The sequence below is a fragment of the Oryctolagus cuniculus genome, chromosome 13 (genome assembly GCF_051225735.1).
Source record: "Oryctolagus cuniculus isolate XC-2025 breed Fujian yellow rabbit chromosome 13, ASM5122573v1, whole genome shotgun sequence".
Lineage (NCBI taxonomy): Eukaryota > Metazoa > Chordata > Mammalia > Lagomorpha > Leporidae > Oryctolagus > Oryctolagus cuniculus.
The window spans coordinates 22,861,225-22,869,277 of record NC_142879.1 but is presented as its reverse complement, the minus strand read 5'-3'; the positions used below and the strand labels follow the sequence as shown (position 1 = coordinate 22,869,277).

General features: G+C 55.6%; 1 long non-coding RNA gene across 1 annotated transcript; it reads right to left on the bottom strand.

Annotated features, from left to right (window-relative positions):
• Nucleotides 1–5,804: 5,804 nt before the first annotated feature.
• LOC149122518 (uncharacterized) lies at nucleotides 5,805–7,866 on the bottom strand. Its single transcript, XR_016219591.1, has 2 exons — nucleotides 7,730–7,866; nucleotides 5,805–7,484 (listed from the first exon to the last, which is right to left on the bottom strand). It is a non-coding gene; the product is annotated as an uncharacterized LOC149122518 (long non-coding RNA).
• Between the last annotated feature and the right edge of the window lie 187 nt (nucleotides 7,867–8,053).

Genomic DNA, 8,053 nt, shown 5'->3' with positions numbered 1-8,053 from the left:
CTTACTTCAATCAGCTGATTAAACTTAGATCGGCAGAAATTCAACCAAGGGAGGCTCTTTGGAAGAGGTGAGATGGAGCCAGGCCAGGTCCATAGAATCAGATAGAGGCAGGCTGAAGACGCTGAGAGAGCCCACAGCTCCTTACGCACAGACGAGACACACTCACTGGTGAGCACCTGCCGTGCCTGTGAAGCGACAAGGGATTCCCGACCGGGCCATGGTCACCCTGCAGCCTCGGAACCCAGCTCTGCAAAGACAGACGCTGCCTGGGCTGCAGCTGTTGGACGCGAGGGCGTCCGCGCCGGGGCACCAGCCTCCGGTCACTATCTGCCGCTGCCCCTCCAATGCCGGCAGAGCTGAGGGAAGCCCCGCTGCTGACTCCTGGATCCCAGGAGGGGCAGGGCAGCAAGCGGAGCTGTGCCAACCCCAGCCCCGGGGGGAGGCAGGCACCTGTCCCAGCTCAAGGCAAAGGCCCCCAGAGAAGCCGGGCCGTGGCAAGGCCCTGGGGCAGGACAGACTGCTCTCTCAGCCCTGACTCAGCGCCTGAGCCCTCCCCTGCAAAAGCTGGAGAGAATCCCTTACTAGGAGCCCACACTAGGTGGGCCCGTATCTGTACCCGCACCCCTCCCCCAGCACCCCAGCTTCCCCCACCCCCCACCCCCAGGGGCCCACGCCGGGTGCTCAGCACTGGGTTCCAGCCCCAGCTCTGGCCCCTGGTTGCTGAGTGGCTGACTGTGAGAGTAAGAGTCAGTTACTCTAGCACTCACGGAGTCGCTGGTCCTGGGGACTCCCAGAGCCCTCGTGCTGTCTGCCTCCCTCCTCCACCCACCCTGTGCCCTCGCAAACCGGCTGGCAAAGCTACAGAGCATCTCCCAGACAGGCGCTGATGACTGCTGTGTGCCTTTAAGGCACCTTCGGGAGCCCTTACCACTCTTTTTTTTTTTTTTTTTTTGACAGGCAGAGTTAGACAGTGAGAGAGAGAGACAGAGAGAAAGGTCTTCCTTTTCCATTGGTTCACCCCCCAAATGGCCACTACGGCCGGCGCACTGCACCGATCCAAAGTGCTTCCTCCTGGTCTCCCATGCGGGTGCAGGGCCCAAGCACTTGGGCCATCCTCCACTGCCTTCCCGGACCATAGCAGAGAGCTGGACTGGAAGAGGAGCAACCAGGACAGAATCTGGCGCCCCAACCGGGACTAGAACCTGGGGTGCCTGCGCCGCAGGCAGAGGATTAGCCAAGTGAGCCACGGTGCCGGCCCTTACCACTCTTTCTTCCAGGAAGGGGAGCTCCATCTCCACCCCCTGGAGTGTCGCTGCTCCTGGTGACTTGTTCCTAACAGGTAGACATGGAGAAAGCAAAGAGCAGCTCCCAGCGGAGAACCCAGAGGTCACATGGGGTGGCTTTCCAGAAACCACACCCTTGCTTCTCATTTATCTCAATAACAAGGCACGTGCAGGCAGGAACATCAGGCTGCACGCACCCTCGGAGGGGACTTCGCAGGCTCACTTCCCCAGCAGGAAGTCTCAGTGACATCACGCCCCCACCCCCACGGGCTCAGGATGGAGGAAACTTCTCCCCCATGCTACTCTTCCTACAAACCCACGGCGTCTCAGATCACGTGGGGCCCCTGCTGGGAGGGGCCCCAAAATCTCTGACCCATAACCCCCAACCCCACTAGGGTCACACAAAGCAAGGGCAGGTGGAGACACTGTCACAGGTGGGTGGTGATACAGGGAGACCATTGGCTTCGTGGTGTCCTGCGTTGGATCCCAGAACAGCAGAGAACATTCATGGGAAGCCAGAGAAATTAGAACAAAGTCTACAGCCTACGTCATGGTGTTGCACCAACACCAGTTTCTTCCTTTTGATAAATGTAACATAGTGATAGAAGAGGTTAACCTTTGGGGAAGCTAAGCAAAGGGTATGTTGTAACCAGAGCTTTGCAGCATTTTTATAAAACTGCAATTATTTCTAAATAAATATACAATTTTAAAAAAATCGTAGTATCTTGCTCCCTCAAACACCAGAAAAGGCCCCGTCGTCATGTTCCTGGTGATGTTGCTTTATTCGCAAAGTCAGTACCTGAGATTGCCTGCCCCTCCCTTCCCGGAAACACACCAGGCTCCCTCTGCTCTGGGGGCGTCCGGCAAAGCTGGGGCTCTGCCTTCTCCTGGCTCAGAGGCCGGCTCCGGGCTCCGCGCCTGGTCCCCGCAGGCCTGCACTCCGTCCTCTGGATCTGGGGGACTTTGCCATCCACCACCACCACCCCCCGCCCCGGGTGGGGCCTCGCAGCCAGACTGTGTCTTGGCAGGACCCACCGCCAACCGCCGAACCGTCAGTGTCCGCTGCACCGGTCTCCATCCCCAAGCAGAACAACAGCGCCCCCTGGTGCGTGGCCCGGGCACGGTCCGTCTCCCAGCGTCTCCTCCACGTTCGCGGACCACACAGGGTGGGAGCCTGGGCCGCACCCCCGCAGCTGCCTCGGCTGCTCCGTCCCTCACAGCTCCCCCTCCCCTCAGGTGCCTCCACCCCGCGCAGACTGCGCAGCCTTGCCCGCGCGTGCGTGCCGCTCTTCTTCCTCTCTGTCCAACTCTCGCCCCAGCAGCCCGTGGTCCGTTACCCCTTCCTTCAACCACGGTTGTGAACCAACCAATCACCTTGGTAATAGCTGGCCTGCAGAGCAGCCAGGGAGGAGAGTAAAGGCCCCTGGGGTTTTAAGCAAAAATTAGGCCCAGTGGAGAACAGGTTCCATCCATTTCTGAACCCTTGAAAATATTCCAGAAACGCCATTCAGAATTTTTCCATTAGTTTCTGTCTACTTGTTCTCCCTTTCCCAACCATTTTTCCTCAAACTCCAATTTTCAAAGTGAACAATTTCACCTGTTTTCCCCCACACAAGCATATTTCTCTTGTAATTACTAGTCTTGCAAGAGTATTGTTTTCGACTGGTTTCACGGCAAACGCACAGGATTTAATCTACACTGTGTGTTAAATGGGCTCCTGGCAGCCGGCCCGGGAGCCGTGCCAGCGCCGAGACCCTGGTTGCTATGGGGAAAAGCTTCACACAACCAACTCCAGTGAATTTTTGGAACTCAACCCATTTACACATCGGGCACTGGCCGTGCTGCATCGGATGGTGATTTTGCTGGGTCCAGGACGTGGGTCCTGGTGTCTCCCACGGGAGTTCACTCAGCGCACAGCACACTCATACTAAGCTGGGTACAGGCAGGTCTGTGCTAATGCAGAGGGCCAGTGCAGCTTCTGTGGCCCCATTCGGGAGGCGGTGGGCACACCTAAGTCCACAGCCGGGGCCTAGGGGCAGCAATGACATGTGGCTCGGTCAAGATCTGCCTGAGAGAGAGAACCAGTAGGAGACAGGTAGATAGAAGGATGGACATGGGGGATAGATGATGGACAGATGAATGATGATAGACAGGAGGTGATAGATAAATGATAGCCGATAGATGGATGAGAGGTGAGAAATGATGATGATGATGGCAAATAGATGATAGATATAGAGGATGATCTAGATGGATAGATGATGGATGATAGATGGTAGATATGGATGGATAGATGATGGATGATAGATGGTACATATTGATGGATAGGTGATGGATAATAGATGGTAGATATGGATGGATAGATGGTAGCTATAGGTGGATAGATGATATAGATGGTAGCTATAGGTGGATAGATGCTGGATGCTATACATACATTCATAGATGGTAGATGTAGATGACAGACGTAGATGGGTGGATGGTGATGGGTGATAGACAGATGATGTGTAATTGATAGGTGACAGACTGGTGATAGGTCCGAAGGAGCTGCACCAGTAAACACCTTCACAGCCTCATCTAGACTGGTGTTTGCCAAACTAACGGAGCACCGCGGGCTTGGCAAACGGACACCTGAAATTAAGCCTTCCCCGTAGAAGCTCAGTGAGCCTCAGCCCAAAGGCATGAGATCCCAACCCAGTGTGTTTGTGAGTGTGTGTGTGTGAGAGAGTGTGTGAGTGTGTGAGGTGTGTGTGTATGTGAATGTGTGTGTACATGAGTGTGAGTGTGTGTGAGTGTGTGTGTGACAGTGTGTGTGACTGTGAGCATATGTGTGAATATGAGTGTAAGTATGTGAGTGTGTAAGTATGTGAGTGTATGTATAAGGTATGCATGTGAATGTGTGTACATGAGTGTGTGTGTGAGTGTGTACCAGTGAGTGTGTGACAGTGCGTGTGAGGATATGCATGAATATGAGTACGTATAAGTATGTGAGTATGTGTAAGTATGTGAGTGTTTGTGTGAGTTGTGCATGTGCATGTGTTTGTACATGAGTGTGAGTGTATATGTGAGTGTGTATTGTATGAGTGTGACAGTGTGTGTGTGACCATGAGCGTATGTGTGAATATGAGTGTGTGTAGGCATGTGAGTGTGTGTAAGCATGTGAGTGTGCATACGTGTTAGGGCCCAGCCTTCCTGTCTGCTCTGGCCGTTATCTGCAAGTCGGGCTGTTTGCTCACTCAGGACCAAGTGCCCACAGCACAGGAGTGAGTGTCTCCTCCCCTCCACGAGCCCTGTGCCTTCCTGGCAGCCACTTCGCCTCTGCGCTCCAGAGCGGGACTCTCTCCATTGGTGCCCCAGGAGCCTGGCCCGGACAGGCCCCAGGCCCGGCGGTCAGCGCGGTGTCCCCTGGCCACCTCCCGGCCCTGGGGACCGCTGCGGCCCTGCCCCTGGCACAGCCCGGGCTTGTGAGCAGCTGGCACAGCCACCGGAGCTGTCCATCAGCCTTCACAGCGCTGTCACCGCGAGACGCGGTGGAACAAACACAAAAGACGTGACAAATTTGTCCTTTTCTCTTTCATAATTAACCAAAATATCACAGCATGTAGCAAGGCACGGCTGCTAATTAACAGACAGGCGAGCGGCGATTAAGAGACAGCAGCAGCCCCTTCGCCGCACCCCTCCCACGCAGGCTCCCTCCTCACCTTGCAGCCCCCCCGCCCCTCCCCCGGCCCGTAATTATATTTGCAGGAGAGAATGATATTCTGGTCAGACACGACAGACAAAAAGAGCCCAGTCCCCAGTGAGGCAATTAATATCTCACACCTGCCAAAGCAAAGTGGCAACAGCAAGGGAGGGGGAGGGGAGGGGGAGACCGGACCGGCGCTGGGACGGGGACTCGGGTTGTCACCGGGCCAGGGTTTGCCGCAGCCAAGTGGGGACAGACCTTCTGCTGGGCTGCAAGAACGGGCAGGCCAGGCTGGCCCAGGCAGCAGCCCTCCAGGGTGCGAGTGGAGTGGGGTAGGGCAGGCGCCGTGCAGAACAAAGACCCTGCCGTTGTGTGTGCTCCTTGCTTGTCCTCCTACTTGGTTAGCCAACTCCCAGCTCCGGCATGCACCAGAGTGAACACTCGGGTGGGGTGCGAATGCAGCATCAGTGGGCCCCCCACACCCACCTGTGCCCCGCCTCCCATCCCCCACTCCCGCAGAACCATGAAGCTGCCAGTGCCCCTGCCTGCCACCCACCCAGGGCCTCACCGCTGCTCCCCAGGAAACCTGTCTGTGCACACCCACTCACACACTCACACTTACACGCAGCCATTTCCAAACCAATCAAGTCACAGCTACCAACCGATCGCTTGGCAGGTGCACTTGCATGCACTTTGCATTCCTCAGCTCAAGCACTGGCCTTACAGGTACCACGGGGCAGGTAACACCCCGGCATTTACGTCTAAGGAACCCGAGACTCCTGACGGCTGGGCATCTCTCGAAGTTATAAAGTTAACAAAACTAAAATTTAGACTCAGTTCTGTCTGGTGCAAAAATCGTGTTATTTATTCATAATAGCCAAAAGGTAGAGGCAACCCAGGTGCCCACGGCTGGATGAGGAACGGACACAGGGGGGTACAGGCGTACAATGGAGTAGTATTCAGCCTCAAGAAGGAAGGATATTCTTTTTGGAATTTTTTATTCTTTTTTTATTAAATTTATTTGAAAGGCAGAGCAAGAGAGAGAGACAGAGAGAGAAAGAGAATCGTTCCCCAAATGCCTGCCACAGCTGGAGCTAGGCCAGCCCAAAGCCAGGAGCCAAGAAGTCCCAGGGACTCGAGTATTGGGCCATCACCTGCTGTCCAGCAGGGGCATTAGCAGGAAGCTGGATTGGAAACAGAGGCAGGACTGGAACCACTTCAGGCATTTCAATATGGAATGCGGGTACCCCAAGGACAGTTTAACCTGTGGCACCACAACACTTGCCCCAAGAAGGAAGTTCTGACATGTCCTACAATTTGACCTTGGCATTATACTGAGATATGTCAATTACAACGGAGTAAATGCTGTACAGCACTGTGTACTGCCTAGGTGAGGTTCCTGGAGTAGTAAAATTCCTGAAGACAGGAAGTGGAGGGGCCGGCGCTGTGGTGCAGTGGGTTAAAGCCCTGGCCTGAGGCGCCAGCATCCCATATGGGTGCCAGTTCTAGTCCCGGCTGCTCCTCTTCTGATCCAGCTCTCTGCTATGGCCTGGGGTAGCAGTGGAAGATGGCCCAGGTCCTTGGGCCCCTGCACCCACGTGGGAGACCAGGAAGAGGCACCTGGCTCCTGGCTTTGGATCAGTGTAGCTCCGGCCGTTGTGGCCATCTGGGGAGTGAACCAGCGGATGGAAGACCTCTCTGTCTCTGCCTCTCGCTGTAATTTTCTTTCAAATATATATATGAAAGTGGATGGGGCCGGTGCTGTGGCATAGCAGGTAAAGCCACCATCTTCTGTGCCAGCATCCCATATTTGTGCCAGTTTGAGTCCCAGTTGCTCCATGTCCGATCCATCTCTCTGCTGTGGCCTGGGAAAGCAGTAGAAGATGGCTCAGGTCCTTGGGCCCCTGAACCCACATGGGAGACCCAGTAGAAGCTCTTGGCTCCTGACTTTGGATCAGCACTGCTTCAGCCATTGCGGCCATCTGGGGAATGAACCCGAGGATGGAAGACCTTCTCTCTCTCTCCTCCCCCCTCCCCCGCCTCTTTGTAACTCTGCCTTTCAAATAAATAAATAAAATCTTAAAAACAAAAAAAAGAAAGAAAGTGGAGGACCGGCTACCAGGGACCGGGTGAGGGGAGGGAGCACGGGGAGTTCCTGCTGCATGGTAGAGTTCCAGTTTCGCAGAGTGCTGCAGACAGACAGTGGTGACGGCAGCCCGACACAAAAAATGTGTGCAGCACCATTGCACTGTTTCAAAAACCTGGGTTCACGTTCGTGCTAGGGGAATGCGTAAGTCTATCATCATCCCCAGCACCGCTGACCGGGAAGTCCCAGGAAGGACCAGGTGACCAGCACTAATGGACCTATCCTACAGTGCTTTCTGTGGCCACAACAGAACACCTGGGATTGGTGGCAACCAAGGAGAGGCTGCTTCTGTCTCACAGCCCCAGAGGCTGGGAAGTCCAGGGAGGTGGCATCCGCATGGCTCTGCTTCTTGAGGGACCACCTGCTGCCTCGACTCCTGGTGGAGAGCAAAAGGGAAGTGGCCGTGCACAGCAAAGACCCACCAGTACCGGCCCCGTCTCCAGGTAACTCATCCACTCCCCCAGGAACTGTGCTCGTCTCTCTTAACGCCCCACCCACCCCTTACAGACCCCACCTCCCAACACCCGCAAATGACTATCAGATCTCAACGTGAGCTTCAGAGGGGGACAAACCACGTTCAACCCACAGCACAGCCCTACTCAGGCCCCCGAGTCTGCTCACCCAACATCAGGACAGTTCTGGGGCCTGGACCATCATTGCCATCCCAGGGAGCTCATGATGGCAATGGGGCCATCAGACAAGCACAGGTGGTGGTGTGTGACTCTAGAACAAAACGAGTTTATACAGAGGCAGGCTGGGGAGTAGAAAGGGTCTAAGCTTTGTGACCCCCACCCGGGGCTGGGATCTCCACGTGGCCTCTTCCTCTGGAAGCTGGAAGCAGCCGCTCGGGAGGGGGCGGGGGCGGGGGCCTCCCTTCCCACCCCTCCTGCCCTCCCACTCCTGATTTTCTGGCTCAGCACCTCTCACAGCAGTGGCCCACAGACC